This window comes from Capsicum annuum, chromosome 9, assembly GCF_002878395.1.
Source record: "Capsicum annuum cultivar UCD-10X-F1 chromosome 9, UCD10Xv1.1, whole genome shotgun sequence".
NCBI classification, from domain to species: domain Eukaryota; kingdom Viridiplantae; phylum Streptophyta; class Magnoliopsida; order Solanales; family Solanaceae; genus Capsicum; species Capsicum annuum.
In genome coordinates, this window is record NC_061119.1 from 9,593,119 (window position 1) to 9,607,498 (window position 14,380).

At 35.9% G+C, this 14,380-nt stretch overlaps 1 long non-coding RNA gene across 2 annotated transcripts; it reads right to left on the bottom strand.

Moving 5' to 3' along the window:
* Positions 1–1,039: 1,039 nt before the first annotated feature.
* Positions 1,040–13,816, bottom strand: LOC107843068. 2 transcript variants are annotated; one of them, XR_001666250.2, is made up of 2 exons: positions 12,949–13,816; positions 1,040–2,788 (listed from the first exon to the last, which is right to left on the bottom strand). It is a non-coding gene; the product is annotated as an uncharacterized LOC107843068 (long non-coding RNA). The 2 variants fall into 2 exon arrangements; XR_007044416.1 differs by lacking the exon at positions 1,040–2,788 and adding an exon at positions 12,356–12,578.
* Between the last annotated feature and the right edge of the window lie 564 nt (positions 13,817–14,380).

Sequence of the window (14,380 nt, forward strand, 5' to 3'; positions counted from 1 at the left end):
ATTTGGGGCATAGAGGAGTAGTTTCACTAAGATTAAGTCTATTCGTTGTATCTTGTAAAGTAGAGAATGCTTCTATTTCTTATCTCCCGTGAAACCTTATATCATGATTAGTACCGATGAAAATCAGGCCTATTATCACAAAATTAACTCATGCCTCATGTGACGACGATAATGATTCATAGAACTCATGTGTAAGACGTCACACCCCTTTTTAACCAGAAAAAAAATTATATTTTAAAGTTTGAAAAGGGTTTTTATGATTAAAGTGACAAAAGATGAAAATTTGTTTCGAAAAAAAATTCATCTCAATTGAACTCAAAGTCGCCACTTGGCATAATCTGGGGTGCCATGTGACCTTTGAAAAAAAATTTTCAAAATGATTTGACTCTTTTTAAACTGGTTTGCCAACAGAGATTTCGGCTAAGGAATTTTGTTGACCGAGGGAAAGGTATTAGGCACCCCTCGATCCCGCGATACGACCATGATAGTTTGCTGGAGCATATCAGCTAATTTAATTCTACGAATTTCTAAAGCACATAAACACACAATCATCGAATCAACAAACACAAAAAAAATGAATCCCAAAAATATAATGTCCAGTCCAATTATGCAGTTCAAAATTACAAAATGTGAAATGTAAACCTACACTAACCTACACTAGTCCTAAACTATGCTCCAACATTTTACCCAATGCCTCGGACCTTCATCACGAACATCTTCTGCCAACATAATACGTCGGGGCAGTTCCCGGTGAATAAATACAATGTGTCTCAGGGCATTCCCCGGCTAAATGAATACATTTTCAAAATACGGTAGACAAGACATTCAACAAATATTCAAAACATTCCAACAATCGACCAATTCTAAATTTGCCTACTCGAGCCTACTTTTTCCCTACCCGCTTGACGACATATCACATTCAACATCGACAATGAATCAAAATGCACTAATATTAACTTTTACCAATTTTGATTCATGCCCCAAACTTCATTTTTATCATTCACACCATCAAAATTACTCATATTCGCTCCTCATATCACCGAAATCACATCGTCAAGCATATAATCATAACATCAATAAAATCAAGCAATTACAATTACCCAACACATAATCACCAAATCACGTCATCAAAATAAAGAGAAGAGATAAAGAATTGGACATAAAATTAGGGCTTTCAAACTGTGTTATTCAATTAAAAAGAGTCCACGTCTGGAAACCACGAACCGAACCTCAATTCAAACCCAATCCGACCTCAATCTAACCCTTTTTATTCTATTTTCGCCAATCCGAATCAAAAAATCATGAAGTAAAGATAAACCCACATTCAATTTTTTACCCCACTACTGTTTATGCGAAGAAAGGGAATAGGGGGAGTCGATTCATTTTGCTCTTTTTCATGGATTTTGGGGTTGCCTACTGGGCTTTGATGATGGTGGTCAAAAATGGTTGATTCTGGCGATAGATGGCTGCTTCCGGCGAGAAGTTCACCGAACAACTCAAGCCAGCTGACTAGATCCCTCTGTTCATGGCTTCCACCCCCCTCTCACGTGATTTCTCTATCTCTCATAGATCTTTCTCTTTACCACAACAATCCTCACTCTCTCTTTTGCTCAATTTCTCCCTTGCCTCTCTGTTTTTAACCAAAATCATCCTCAATCCCGTTATTCTCCCTGTTTTGCCTCTATTTTTCATCCAATTCCCACTCCTATATTTTTTCACCTTCCTCCACCTCTATCTGTTCATGGTGGTCTCGATATATAAAGGTACGTTGGTATATGTATGTTGAATTTTCCAGTGAAGGAGTAATGAATCAATATCTGTTAGGGGAGGTTTGTGTATGAATGAATTAAGAGTGGTCCCCTCTCCCTTTTTTTTCATGAGTCGATGTTTCTATCTTCTCCTTTTGTCCTTTTTAATTGGAAAGAAAAATAATGGAATCCAAGTGGGCCCTTTTTTTTCTTTTCCTTTTCTGGTCCCTCGTTATAAGTGGAAATAACGTGTGAATAAAAGAGTAGGTAGGGGGTCATGTGGGTAGGGTGTTAGGGTAGTGAGTGATTAGGATAAACTTTGTTAGGATAGATTAAAATAAGATAAAATTTGTTATGGATTGTTATTTTTTGTATTTTTGTGGTATATAATAACACGAGTGAGGGCACGCAGTAAGACGAGGACAAAATGGTAAAATTGCTTTTGGGAAGGAACAAAATTACGTGTCTACATCATTCTCTTCTGTTCATGTAAACACAAAGAGTTTTCATACGAAGAAGTAGACAATGAGAGAATTTTAACCCGACAATTATTCAAAGCAAGAAACATAAGGCAGAAGGATAGCCGAGTTGGAGAGTCGAGTGAGGTCCCGTCGAGGTTCCGGCCTGCGGCTCTATCATTACATCAAAAATGAAAATTACAAGTTAAAAACATAAATTAAATTACAAAAACTTTATCTATGCAGCTTTCCTTTACTCTTGACTCGCCACTTCATCACTCTATTCTTCAGGCGGGCTCCTCACTCGCTATTTTTTCACCCTGTTCTTCAGGCGGGCTCCTGACTTGCAATTTTATCACTCTGTTTTTTGGGTGAGCTCCCAACTTGCAATTTCATCACTTGTTGCTTGGTTTTAAATTTCTTTACCCTGTTATTGAGGCGGGTTCCTGACTTGCTATTTTTCAATCTGTTGACTTTCAATTTCTTCACCTAGTTGCTTGACTTTCAACTTTTTCTCCATGTTGCTTGAATTTTTATTTATTTTCCCTGCTCTTCAGGTGGGCTCCAGAAAGCAGATCAAAACTAAAAAGAAAATTATCTCAAACAAAGATTATTATAAAGATATTTTATTTGCCAGAAAAGTGAAATTCCAAACACACAAATTAAATTTAGCCCCATTTTATCATGAAAGGACTTTTCTGAAAGTCACATCATTATAGGAATCAAGGAGAATGACTCGACTAAAAGGTATGTCTTATAGGAATCAAAGGGAATGACTCTACTAAAAGGTACGTCATATAGGAATCAAAGGGAATGACTCGACAAAAACGTGTGTTTTATAGGAATCAAGGGGGATAACTCGACTAGGATGTACATCTTCTAGGAATCAAGACTAAAGTTACGAAGTGCATCACCTAAAAATCAAAATTCAAACAATCCAATCAAGGAAGTTCGTCTCCTTACCAATGTTGCTTGAATTATCTAAACAAGGAAGTGCATCTCCTTACCAATTCCACTTAATTACCAAAACAAGGAAGTACATTTCCTTACAAATGCCGCTTGATTTACCAAAATAAGGAAGTGCGTCTCCTTAACAATGCCTCTTGAATTACCAAACGAGGAAATGTGTCTCCTTACCAATGCCGCTTGAATTACAAGGAAGTGCACTCCTTACATTTGTAGCTTGAATTACCCAAACAAGGAAGTGCGTCTCTACAAGGAAGTGCACTCCTTACATTTGTAGCTTGAATTACCCAAACAAGGAAGAGCGTCTCCTTACAAATGTCTCATGAATTAACCAAACAAGGAAGTGTGTCTCCTTACAAATGTTGCTTGATTTACCCAAACAAGGAAGAGCATCTCCTTACAAATTGTTTTATTAATTACCCATTCAAGAAAGTGCGTCTCCTTACAAATGTTGCTTGAATTACCTAAACAAGGAAGTGCGTCTCCTTAAAAATGTTGCTTGAATTACCCAAACAAAGAAGTGCGTCTTCTTACAAATATTACTTAAATTTCCCAAACAAGGAAATGCATCTCCTTACAAATGTTGCTTAAATTACCCAAACAAGGAAGTGCGTCTCCTTACAAATGTTGCTTGAACTACCAAAACAAGGAAGTGCATCGCCATACAAATGTTTCTTGAATTACCCAAACAAGGAAGTGCGTCTCCTTACAAATGTCACTTGAATTGCCCAAACAAGGAAGTGTATCTCCTTACAAATATTGCTTGAATTACCTAAAAAAGAAAGTGCGTCTCCTTACAAATGTTGCCTGAATTACCTAAACAAGGAAGTGTGTCTTCTTAGGATCAACTGGAATGACTCAACTAGAACATGCGACTTCTAGGAGTGAAGGTTCAATTTAGGAGGTGCATTTCCTAGGAGTCAAGTGGAAGGACTCCACTAGAAAGTGAGACTTCTTGGAATGAAGATTCAATTAAGGAAGTGCATCACCAAATAAATAAAACTTGGATTACTCAGATAACGAGGTGCATCTCCTAGGGGTTAAGTGGAAGGACTTAACTAGAAAGTGCGACTTCTAGAAGTGGAGGTTCAATTTAGGTAGTGCATCACCTAATAAATGGACCTGAATCATCCGGACAAGAAAGTGTGTCTCTTCTAGATATATTGGATGATGAGTTTTTACCATGGTTTTGATTACCAAACCTGTGAAACAATATTATCTCCTACATTTGTGGAAGTGTGGCATTGCAGCTTTTGATGTTTAGGCTTTGAAATCCTTGAATCGAAGGTAACATGTGTTTTGTTTCATACAAATAAAACTTGTTAGTTTAAAAACATGTGGCTAGTTTGTGTCTTTGGCTTTCGTGGCAATCGCTCTTGCCCCTGTCAGATTTAATCTTGCTTTCAACTATTAGCATATGTCACTAACTTGTTGCATCATTGACCTGAGCTCAGATTATTAAGAGTGACTCTGAAACAGAAACAGTATCTCTGCTTTGCCATACTTCTTACATAAACCATTTGAACCCTGATATTTCCATGAGTTCCCCGACTTGTCTGTTGACAAAACTATCTGCACGCCTTATTTCGGCTCACAATCATATCTCTTTCATGCATTGACCTTTTGTCTTGCTTTGTGTAATTGAAGAAGCTAGTAGCCAGTTTTGAAATATTTTCTCACTTGTTTTGCCATGGACTTGACTCAAAGACGAGAATAAATGACAATGATTTTTATTTGGAAAATTGAATCAAGAAAACAAAATAAAGATAAAGAGAAGAAAGAAAAGACAATGAATGTCCCCATTTGAAACAAAGAAATGAAAAATTTATCTAGAAATGACAGTCAACTCTAATGATTATGCCATGCATTTTTGATTAAGCTGCCTGATCTTTCCATCAGAACATTCTATCAATTGTTGTTGAGTTAATGGCTCTTAAACTGAGTTACTTGCTTGGACCCATTACATTCAGAAACCCATTTGGCTAGTGGCACCTTGAAGGGTTTCTCCAACAAGCCTCTTTAATTTTATTTCTCTTAACTCACTCTTTCTCTATGGTGTCTGTGAGGGTGTTTCACCATTGATGCTCTATTATTTTTATTTCTCTCAACTCACAGTCATCTTAAAGTGCCCATAATAGTTTTCACCGATAAGATTCTCACATTTGTATCTCTCTCAACTTACCATCACCTTATGATGCCCGTGAGGGTTTTCACCAATAAGACTGTCATTTTTATTTCTCTCTCGATTCATTATGCTGAGAAGACAAGTAGTTCCCAAAATGGGTCATTATATCCTTTGTATGCTTAGCCTTAACATTCTCAAAGATTGATTTGAAGGTCTTTCTTTGGTTGTAACTTACCTTTTGAATAGGGTTTGAAAGAAAGGATGGCACGAGGCCCAAACGACGATTGAAGTGGGGTAGGACTTAAAACTTTTGGAATCGACTCAAACAATAAGGATTAACCTATGCGTAGTTCCGACAGCTTGTTCTTTTGCTTGATTTGATTTCTTTCCTCTTTTTTTCTTTTATTGACTCTTTTCTATTTGGGAATTTTTTTGACTCTATTTTTCTTGGCACTCTTCTCTTTTCTTTCTTTTTGGACACATTTTTTCTTTTCTTTCTTTTTTTTTCTTTTTGACACTTTTGTGACTATTGTTTTACTCGACACCCTTCTTTCGAGCTTTGCTAATTCTACTTGATTGAAAAAAAGGTGTACTAAAGAAGATAAAACTAAGGCTTGAATAGGGTAAACAAAGGATGACATAATATTTAGATAGTAGAATAAAATACCTTCGTCATATCAATCCTTGTAAATGCCAGTACACATCATGCAGTATGAAATGAAAGATAAAGGTCATTTGTGACATTTTCACAATACAAACTTTAATTTAGCATATGCATCACTACTTCTGCGCTTGTTCAGTATACAACTCCATTTTTGTTGTAAATTCCTCACATTAAATGATTCATGATTTTGTGGAGCTGATTTTCTTTCTGTTCACGCAGTCACTATTTGACATAATTGAGACGTGTCTTTCAATTGATGACCAAGTTATTATTGTGATTCTCAAAATAATTGTCTTAATTTTCAAAGAAGGCTTCAACTTGTAACCAAATGTCTCAGCACTCTACCTATTTTTGATATGCTTTTTCTAACTTTAGCCCTCTAATTCAATGTTTCATGATTAAATTGAATTTGAAGATCAGGCTGAAAATTTCGTAGGCATGTCATATCACTAGAATTAACATAAAATGTATTGTATAATGAAAACAAACACACGACACATTAAAACACAAAGGAAAAAGGGGCACTCTATTTAATTAAAATGAAAGATAGAAGGGTTTGAACATAATGACAAAGGGACAAAACAAGATAATTCCTGAATTACAACCCTAGAATAATTCAGATAATAGAAATTAAATAAAACAAACTACCAGACCTCTTTCTAGTAGGGAGAGAGAGGTAACTTCTCAATTGCTCAGCCTCACATCTTAACCACTTGTTTACATATCAGCATGACTAGAGCTTTCCTCACTGTCAATGTTCTGCACCATAATTGATTTATCTTGAATTATCTTTTTAATTTCTCTTTTCAAAGTCGGACAATCTCTAATGTTGTAACCCTGAACATCCGAATGATATGTGCATCATTCATTAGGATCAAAACTTCTTGAATATGGGTCAGGAGTATACCCAAGGAGAGAAGTGATCATGCCCCTCTATACCAATCTCTGTAATAAACTGCCATACGACTCTCCAATTGGTGTGAAGTTATCCCTCAACTTCTACCTTATTTCATTATTTGGCTTGGATAAAAATTGGGCCTAGAAAGGCTTTGGTATGTTTATGGACTTGGAGGATGACTCTGAGGAGTTGGAGCATGCCATTGAGGGTAAGATGGGGTTGAATGTATGGTTATGCATTATACACTGGATATGGAGGTGGGGGGATGGAGTTAATGGATTTTGGGAAATATTCTGTGGAGCTTGGGCATAAACTTGAGTTTAAGCCTATGGATAACGATAGTGTGTTCCTCTCGCCCGTGTCTGTTGTCCAAATACAATGGCTGATGCATCTTCCTCATTCTTCTTTCCTATAATACTTCCCGAACTGTAACATTCCGCATTTCGGGCTAGAATAAAAACCGTTATTTTAGTGCTTGGTGCATCATGGAGGGGGTCTATTTAACAATTATCAAATTTTCGTAGCCTAGTGCGATTATGGCATATCTCGTTGAAGTTATAGGTCCAAACCAATAGGACAATGTGATGGCTCCGCGTCGCGGGGTCCCATAACATCGAGTTCCCAGTTATATTTTTATTCACTCATTAGGGGTATATTGGATATTTTCCACCCCCTTATCAGCTTAAACAAATGATTTTACTCTCAAGTGACCACATTATTCATATTTTCATCAAAACTTCACAAGAACACTCTCTAGTGTTTCAAACTAAATATCCAAATAACTCAAGATTTAACCGTAAGTTTTCAAGATTGATTGAAGATTTGGAATCCCCAAATCATAGGCTTCAAGAATCATCCGATAAATTCCTAAATTGAGGTACGTGGGTTTTTTCTAAAAATCTCATGGGCATAGAAATTATTATTTAAAGAAAAATGGGTTTTAGATTTATGATTTATAATCATGTTTTAGAAGTCCCAATGACATTATTTTGGTCTTTAGGCCTTCCCCCAAATTGATTTGAAATTATATATATATCTATGTGTTTTAAGTTGATATTTGAATAAAGAGCATAACTCATATGAAATCCCTCTCTTGATATGATTTATCCCATTTTTCATATGATATGGATTGTTTTGAAATGCATCTTGAAAAGCATGACACGAAATGTATTGAACTATACTATGACTTGAATATGATTTTGGAATCAAAAGAGAGGGTTATACATGTTGACAAATGTTGAATATGCATATAACAAAGAGTAGCATAGTTTTCCAGAAGAACACATGACCACCAAGTGTTTGAATAATCCCAACATAGTTTTGACTTGTGTTTTCGGAACATAAAATCTTTTATATTGTGTACATGTTTGGGTGGTCTGAACTGTGTTTTAATAAAAGAATTATGCATGATACATTATGGCTCAGAAAAGAGGACTTTCAAGTTTTGGTGTGACGATACCAATTCTGATTATGCTATGGTAATTCAGAACAGAGTAAAATGCATGTTTGAAGTCAAAATTTTTAGATGTCGAAACTAGAATAATGCATGATACAAAATAGTATAAAATTGGGCATAAAGATATGTAAGGTGGTTCCCCGAAGAAGGAACAAGTTCAGACAACTCGTTGCCCGAAACTGTAATTTGTCAATCTGGGTATATTATATTTCGCTGGCCTAGTGTCGTGTAGCGTATCAGAATCAGAAAATCCAACCCTTGCAGCACACTCGGGTTGAGGTCTTCCCTGCCGAGTCAATGACAGATTCTATACCGCCCATGGAATATCAGAATTATAGGGGAGTGCCACCTAACGCAGAAGTAATACAAAGATCAGAACTGCATTACAAGAATGTTTTATAATTACGAAAGAATTGCCTATGTGTTTTAAAATATATCATTTATGATGTTTTATGACCCACTCTCAGTCATTTTATTTAGGTAAAAGTATTATTTTGGATTTCTTCGTGTACCAGTACATTTGTATTGCCCCCCCCCCCCCCCCCTTCCAGGTTCTGAGGCTCAGTCTAGGGGTCCTGATAAATAGTAGATTTCATTAGATAGAAGTGCAGAGTTCAGTTGGTGGGCCTTATATATTTCAGAAGGCCTATTTATTTTTAGAAATTCATCTTTAGTCATGGGTTTGGTCTAATAGGGACCTTGTCCCAGTTTTCAGACAGTTGTTATTTGATCATATAGTAGAAATTTCACAGACGGTTTTCAGATGTTGTCAGATGGTTTTGGATTTTATTTTCCATTGTTGAATTAACATCTGACTTATGACCATGACTCCGTTCATTATGTATTTTCCGCATTTTTCTATTTGTATATGTATGGTGTATATGATTACAAGTTAGAAGGGTTCTTGGGCCTTTATGGTTTAGGATGCCAGTTACGGCCAGGGCCCCGGTTTAGGTCCAGACATGAACCCTTTTGAATTACTTGAGTAGTCGCTTTTAATGTTGCAAAAGTCATAATGCGATCGATCTTAATTCCATCCTCTATCATCTCTCCTATTTTGAGGACCTTAATAAATGGCTTGCCTAATGCAGTTATCAAGTTTTGATAATATGTTTCATCCTGCGCTTGAATGAACACCTTTACAATCTTTCTTTCTTTCATTAGCGATTTAACCCTAGCAGCTTGTTCACGCCATCTAATCACATACTCTCTGAAAGTTTTAGTACTCTTTTTCTTCATATTAGTTAGGGATTTCTCGTCAAGAATCAACTCCATATTGTATTGGAATTGTTGTACGAATTCGTTAGCCAGGTCATCCCAACTATTCCACCTATAAATATCCTGATCAACAAACCATTCTGAGGCTAGACCTGAAAGACTCTCACCAAAATATGCCATGAATAATTCTTACTTCCCTCCAGCACCCCTTAGTTGGTTGCAACAACGCCTCAAATATGCTACAGGATCTCAATTTTCTTGTCATTTCCTCTTGTGCTTATATTATAATAGGCTTCTCAGTGTTAAGAGAAAATTCAGGTGGTAAGTGTAGCCATAAAGACCAGTAGACTTAATTGTGGGCTCAATAGCATGACATTAATCAGCAGAAATATTCAATACAGGCTCTCTCGCAGAGTGGAGAGGTACAACTGATGGATAAACCTCAAAATTAGGAGCGTCGGGTGGGGGTGGTGCTGCAAAAGCATGAACTACAGGTGGAGCCGAGTATGTGGTAGTTCTATATTGAAGAGTTTGGAGAGGAATATTGGAAGTGTTAAGATAGTGTTGCCCTTGAGTAGTCTTTGGTAAATTTTGTAGCGTGTCAACAAAAATGGGAATTTGTGCATTCGACATGTGAGGCAAGCTAGAAAGATATTCCAAATTATCGGTGGGAAATGGAGGAGGTGGCAACCCGTTAGCCGAAGCTCAATGCATTTCTATCATTTGCTGCCTTAATTTCTGATCTCTTTATTAACTCCTAAATTCTCATTCCCCGAACTCCCTATCTGATTAGTGACAACAAACTCGGTATCTTTGTTGTCCAAAACTTTCTCTGTGAATTAGTGCAATATGGAGGACCAGTCAAGATGCCACAAACCAACCACCTTAAACTAATTGAACAAGAGATAACAAATGTGTTAAAATGCAACACTTTTTCAAAATTCTTTTTCTGCTTTTCTTTTGGAAAGATCACCGAACCGAAGAAAGGCACCTACATATCTCACTCCCGAAAGAGGAGAATCAGGTGTGCGTAGTTCGTGAAGTCTTTCCAGAAAGGCCAATTAAACTCTTTTTCCTTTCTTTTTTCTTTTTCTTAAAACTTTAAAAGAAAAGAAAACAACAAATTGTTAAAATAATTGAAAGAAAATCTTTTTGAATTTTCATCTCTAACTTCCTATATGAAATGAAACCTATGATTACCAAAGAAAATCTTGAGGTTTTTGATTTTTAATTTTATACGAAAATGAAACTTGAAACAAGTAAAGGAAAATCTCTTTTTAGTTTTCTTTTAAAGATTTATATGACACCTACTCTAATAAAGAGTGAAGAAAATGATTAGGATTTTTCGAAATAAGATCAACCAAAAATGAAACTTATAACTATTAAGGAACATCTTTTTCTATTTTTTTGAAATAAGATCCCAAAACCAACAATAGGCTGCCTACATATCTCACTCCCGAGAGAGGAGAATCAGGGGTGCGTAGTTCATCCAGATTGGACAATTAAGCATTAAAACAAACTAAGACTTGACCTGAGAGACGGGATTACAGACGAACAATGAAAATAAAATCTTTTTGGGTTTCTAATTTGACACTTCACACAAAAATGACACCAACAACTATGCAAGAAATTTGTTTTTGGTATTTTTGTCATCTGAAATGTACAAAACTCCTACCATTTTTGAATTTTCATTTAATAAACGCTCCTATTAAAAAAAATCTTTTTGGATTTTTTGAATTGTGAATATTTACTAAAGAAACAAAAGGTAAATCTTTTTGACGTTTTTTGTTTTTGAAAAATGTGAGTGCAAACATAAAAAAAAAAATCTTTTTTGAATTTTTGAATTGCGGAAAAACCAAAGTCATAAAGAACTCTAAAACTACAAAAATCTTTTTTTATTTTTGACTCACTTTTTTTTCCGATATTTCTTGCTTACACACCTTCTTTAATTCTAGCACATGTTATTTCCACAAATCAGTTCATCAAATGACCTCATAACCCTCAAAGATGCAACATTTAGCAAGTAGGGATGCATTAGAGGTGAGTCTCCTTCAAAGGACCAAATGGGCCCCACTAAGTCTTAAAATGATGCACATAAGTATGATCTAAACGCTGATCTACACTGGGGTTTACTAACAAGGTTGTTCGGGGGAGCATATGATCGATACTGACTGCTTAGCTTTCTATCTACTCCATACCAACTGATGGCTCCCTCTCCTAAATAAGGGTGACTCAACGATAGGTTGTGTACACAGCGTGTACTACAAAACTTGTTGCAGAAAAAATTGACTCGGGTTATGCACATAATGTCATATATAAAGCAGTAACACATAAGGAAAAATCATAAACAAAGAGCACGTAAGAACGCGAAAGTGATAAAATAATTACAAACAATGTCTATATAACCATAATGCCAAACTAAGCCGATATAGCTCTAAAGATAAGCTCGAATTCTGAAAATATCCCAAACAGAATTGTCAGAGTTGTCACACCTCTTTTTTAATCAGAAAAATATTATTATTAAAGTGACAAAAGATGAAAATTTATTTCGAAAAAGAATTCATTTCAATTGAACTTAGAGTTGCAACTTGGCATAATATGGTGTGCCAAGTCACCTTTGAAAAATCCTTTTCAAAATAATTTCACTCTTTTTAAACTTGTTTGCAAACAGAGATTCCAGCTAAGGAATTTTGTTGACCGAGAGGAAGGTGTTAGGTAGCCCTCGATCCCGTGGTTTGACCACGGTCATTTGGTGGAACATTGGCTAATTTAACACTACGAATTTATAAAGCACATAAACACAAAATAATTGAACAAAAAAATACAAAAAAAAATGAATCCAAAAAATATAATGTTTGGTCCAATTATACAATCCAAAAATAAAAAATGTGAAATGTAAACCTACACAAACCAACACTAGTCCTAAACTATGCTCCAATACTTTACCCGATGCCTCGGGCATTCATCACGAACCTCTTCCACCAACAAAATACGTCGGAGCATTCCTCAGTGAGTAAATACAATGGCTCTCAAGGCATTCTCCAGCTAAATGAATACATTTTCCAAATACGGTAAACAAGACAGTCAATAAATATTCCAAACATTCTAACAATCCACCAATTCTAAATTTGCCTACCCGAGCCTATTTTTTGCCTACCCGCTCGATGACATATCACATTCAACATCGATAATGAATCAAAATGCGATAATATTCACTTTACCAATATTAATTTGCGCCCCAACTTCTTTTTTATCAATCACACCATCAAAATTACTCCAATTCACTCGTCATATCACCGAAACACATTGTCAAGTACATAATCATAACATCAAAAAAATCAAGCAACCATAATTACCCAACACATAATCACCAAATCACGTCATCAAAATAAAGAGAAGAGATGAAGAATTTGACCTGAAATTGGGGCTTTCAAACTGTGTTATTCAATTAAAGAGAGTCCACGTCCGGATATCTCGAACCGAACCTCAATTTGAACCCAATCCGACCTCAATCTAACCCTTTTTATTTTATTTTTGCCAACCTAAATCAAAAAATCACAAAGTAAAGATAAACCCACATTCAATTTCGTACCCCGCTACTGTTTCGTCGAAGAACGGGAAAAGAGGAGTCGATTTATTTTGCTCTTTCTGATGGATTTTGGGGTTTCCTACTGGGCTTTGATGATGTTGGTCAAAAATGGTTGAGTCCTACGATAGATGACTGCTTCCCGCAAGAAGTTCGCTGGACAACTCAAGCCAGCCAACTAGATCCCCCTGTTCACGGTTTCCACCCCCATCTCACATGATTTCTCTCTCTCATAGATCTCTCTTGACCATAGCAGTCCTTACTCTCTCCTTCGCTCAATTTCTCTCTCACCTCTCTATTTTTATCCAATTATCCGCAATCCCATTTTTCTCTCTGTTTTACCTCTGTTTTCCATTCAATTCCTACTCCCCATATTTTTTCTCCTTCCTCCAGCTTGATCTGTTCATGGTGGTCTCGATATATAAGGGTATATGGGTATATGTATGTTGAATTTTCCAGAGAAGGAGTAATGAATCAATATCTATGAGGGGAGGTTTATGTATGAATGAATTGAGAGTGGTCCCCTCTCCTTTTTTATATGAGTCGGTGCATCTATCTTCTCCTTTTGTCCTTTTCAATTGAAAAGAAAAATAATGGAATCTAAGTGGGACACTTTTTTTAATTTTCCTTTTATGGTCCCTCGTTATAAGTGGAAATAGCATGTGAATAAAATAGTAGGTAGGGGTCACGTGGTAGGGTATGGGGTAGTGAGTGATTAGGATAAAGTTTGTTATGATAGACTAAAATAAAATAAAATTTGTTAGAGATTTTATTATGGATAGTTATTTTTTGTATTTTTATGGAATATAATCACACGAGTGAGGGGAGAAATTAAATTACGTGTCTACATAAGATTATCCCTATGTAAAGTTACATTACCTCATGCTTCGTGCTTACGCATTTCACTAGAGGTTATCATGAAGCTCTTTTGATGCCTTTGCATATTTTTTTGTGTAAAAATATTCAATGGGAGGTTATGTTCCTTATTTCATACCTTTAGAGCTTCAACTAGTCCCTACCAATCATTCGGGGATGAATGATCCCGAGAAGGAGATAATGTAACACCCCGTACTTTTGGGCTAAAGATTAAATCGTCTTTCCTATGCTTATAGACCCAAACCCAATGATTATATGTTGAAAAATGTGTGATGATCAATCCTATAGGGTGTGAATACCTTTGAATGTGAATTAAGGTCACAAAAATCCCCTAGATCAAAGTGAGTTGAAAACTTTCCTATCTTTTAAGTTTTAGTGGACGTCT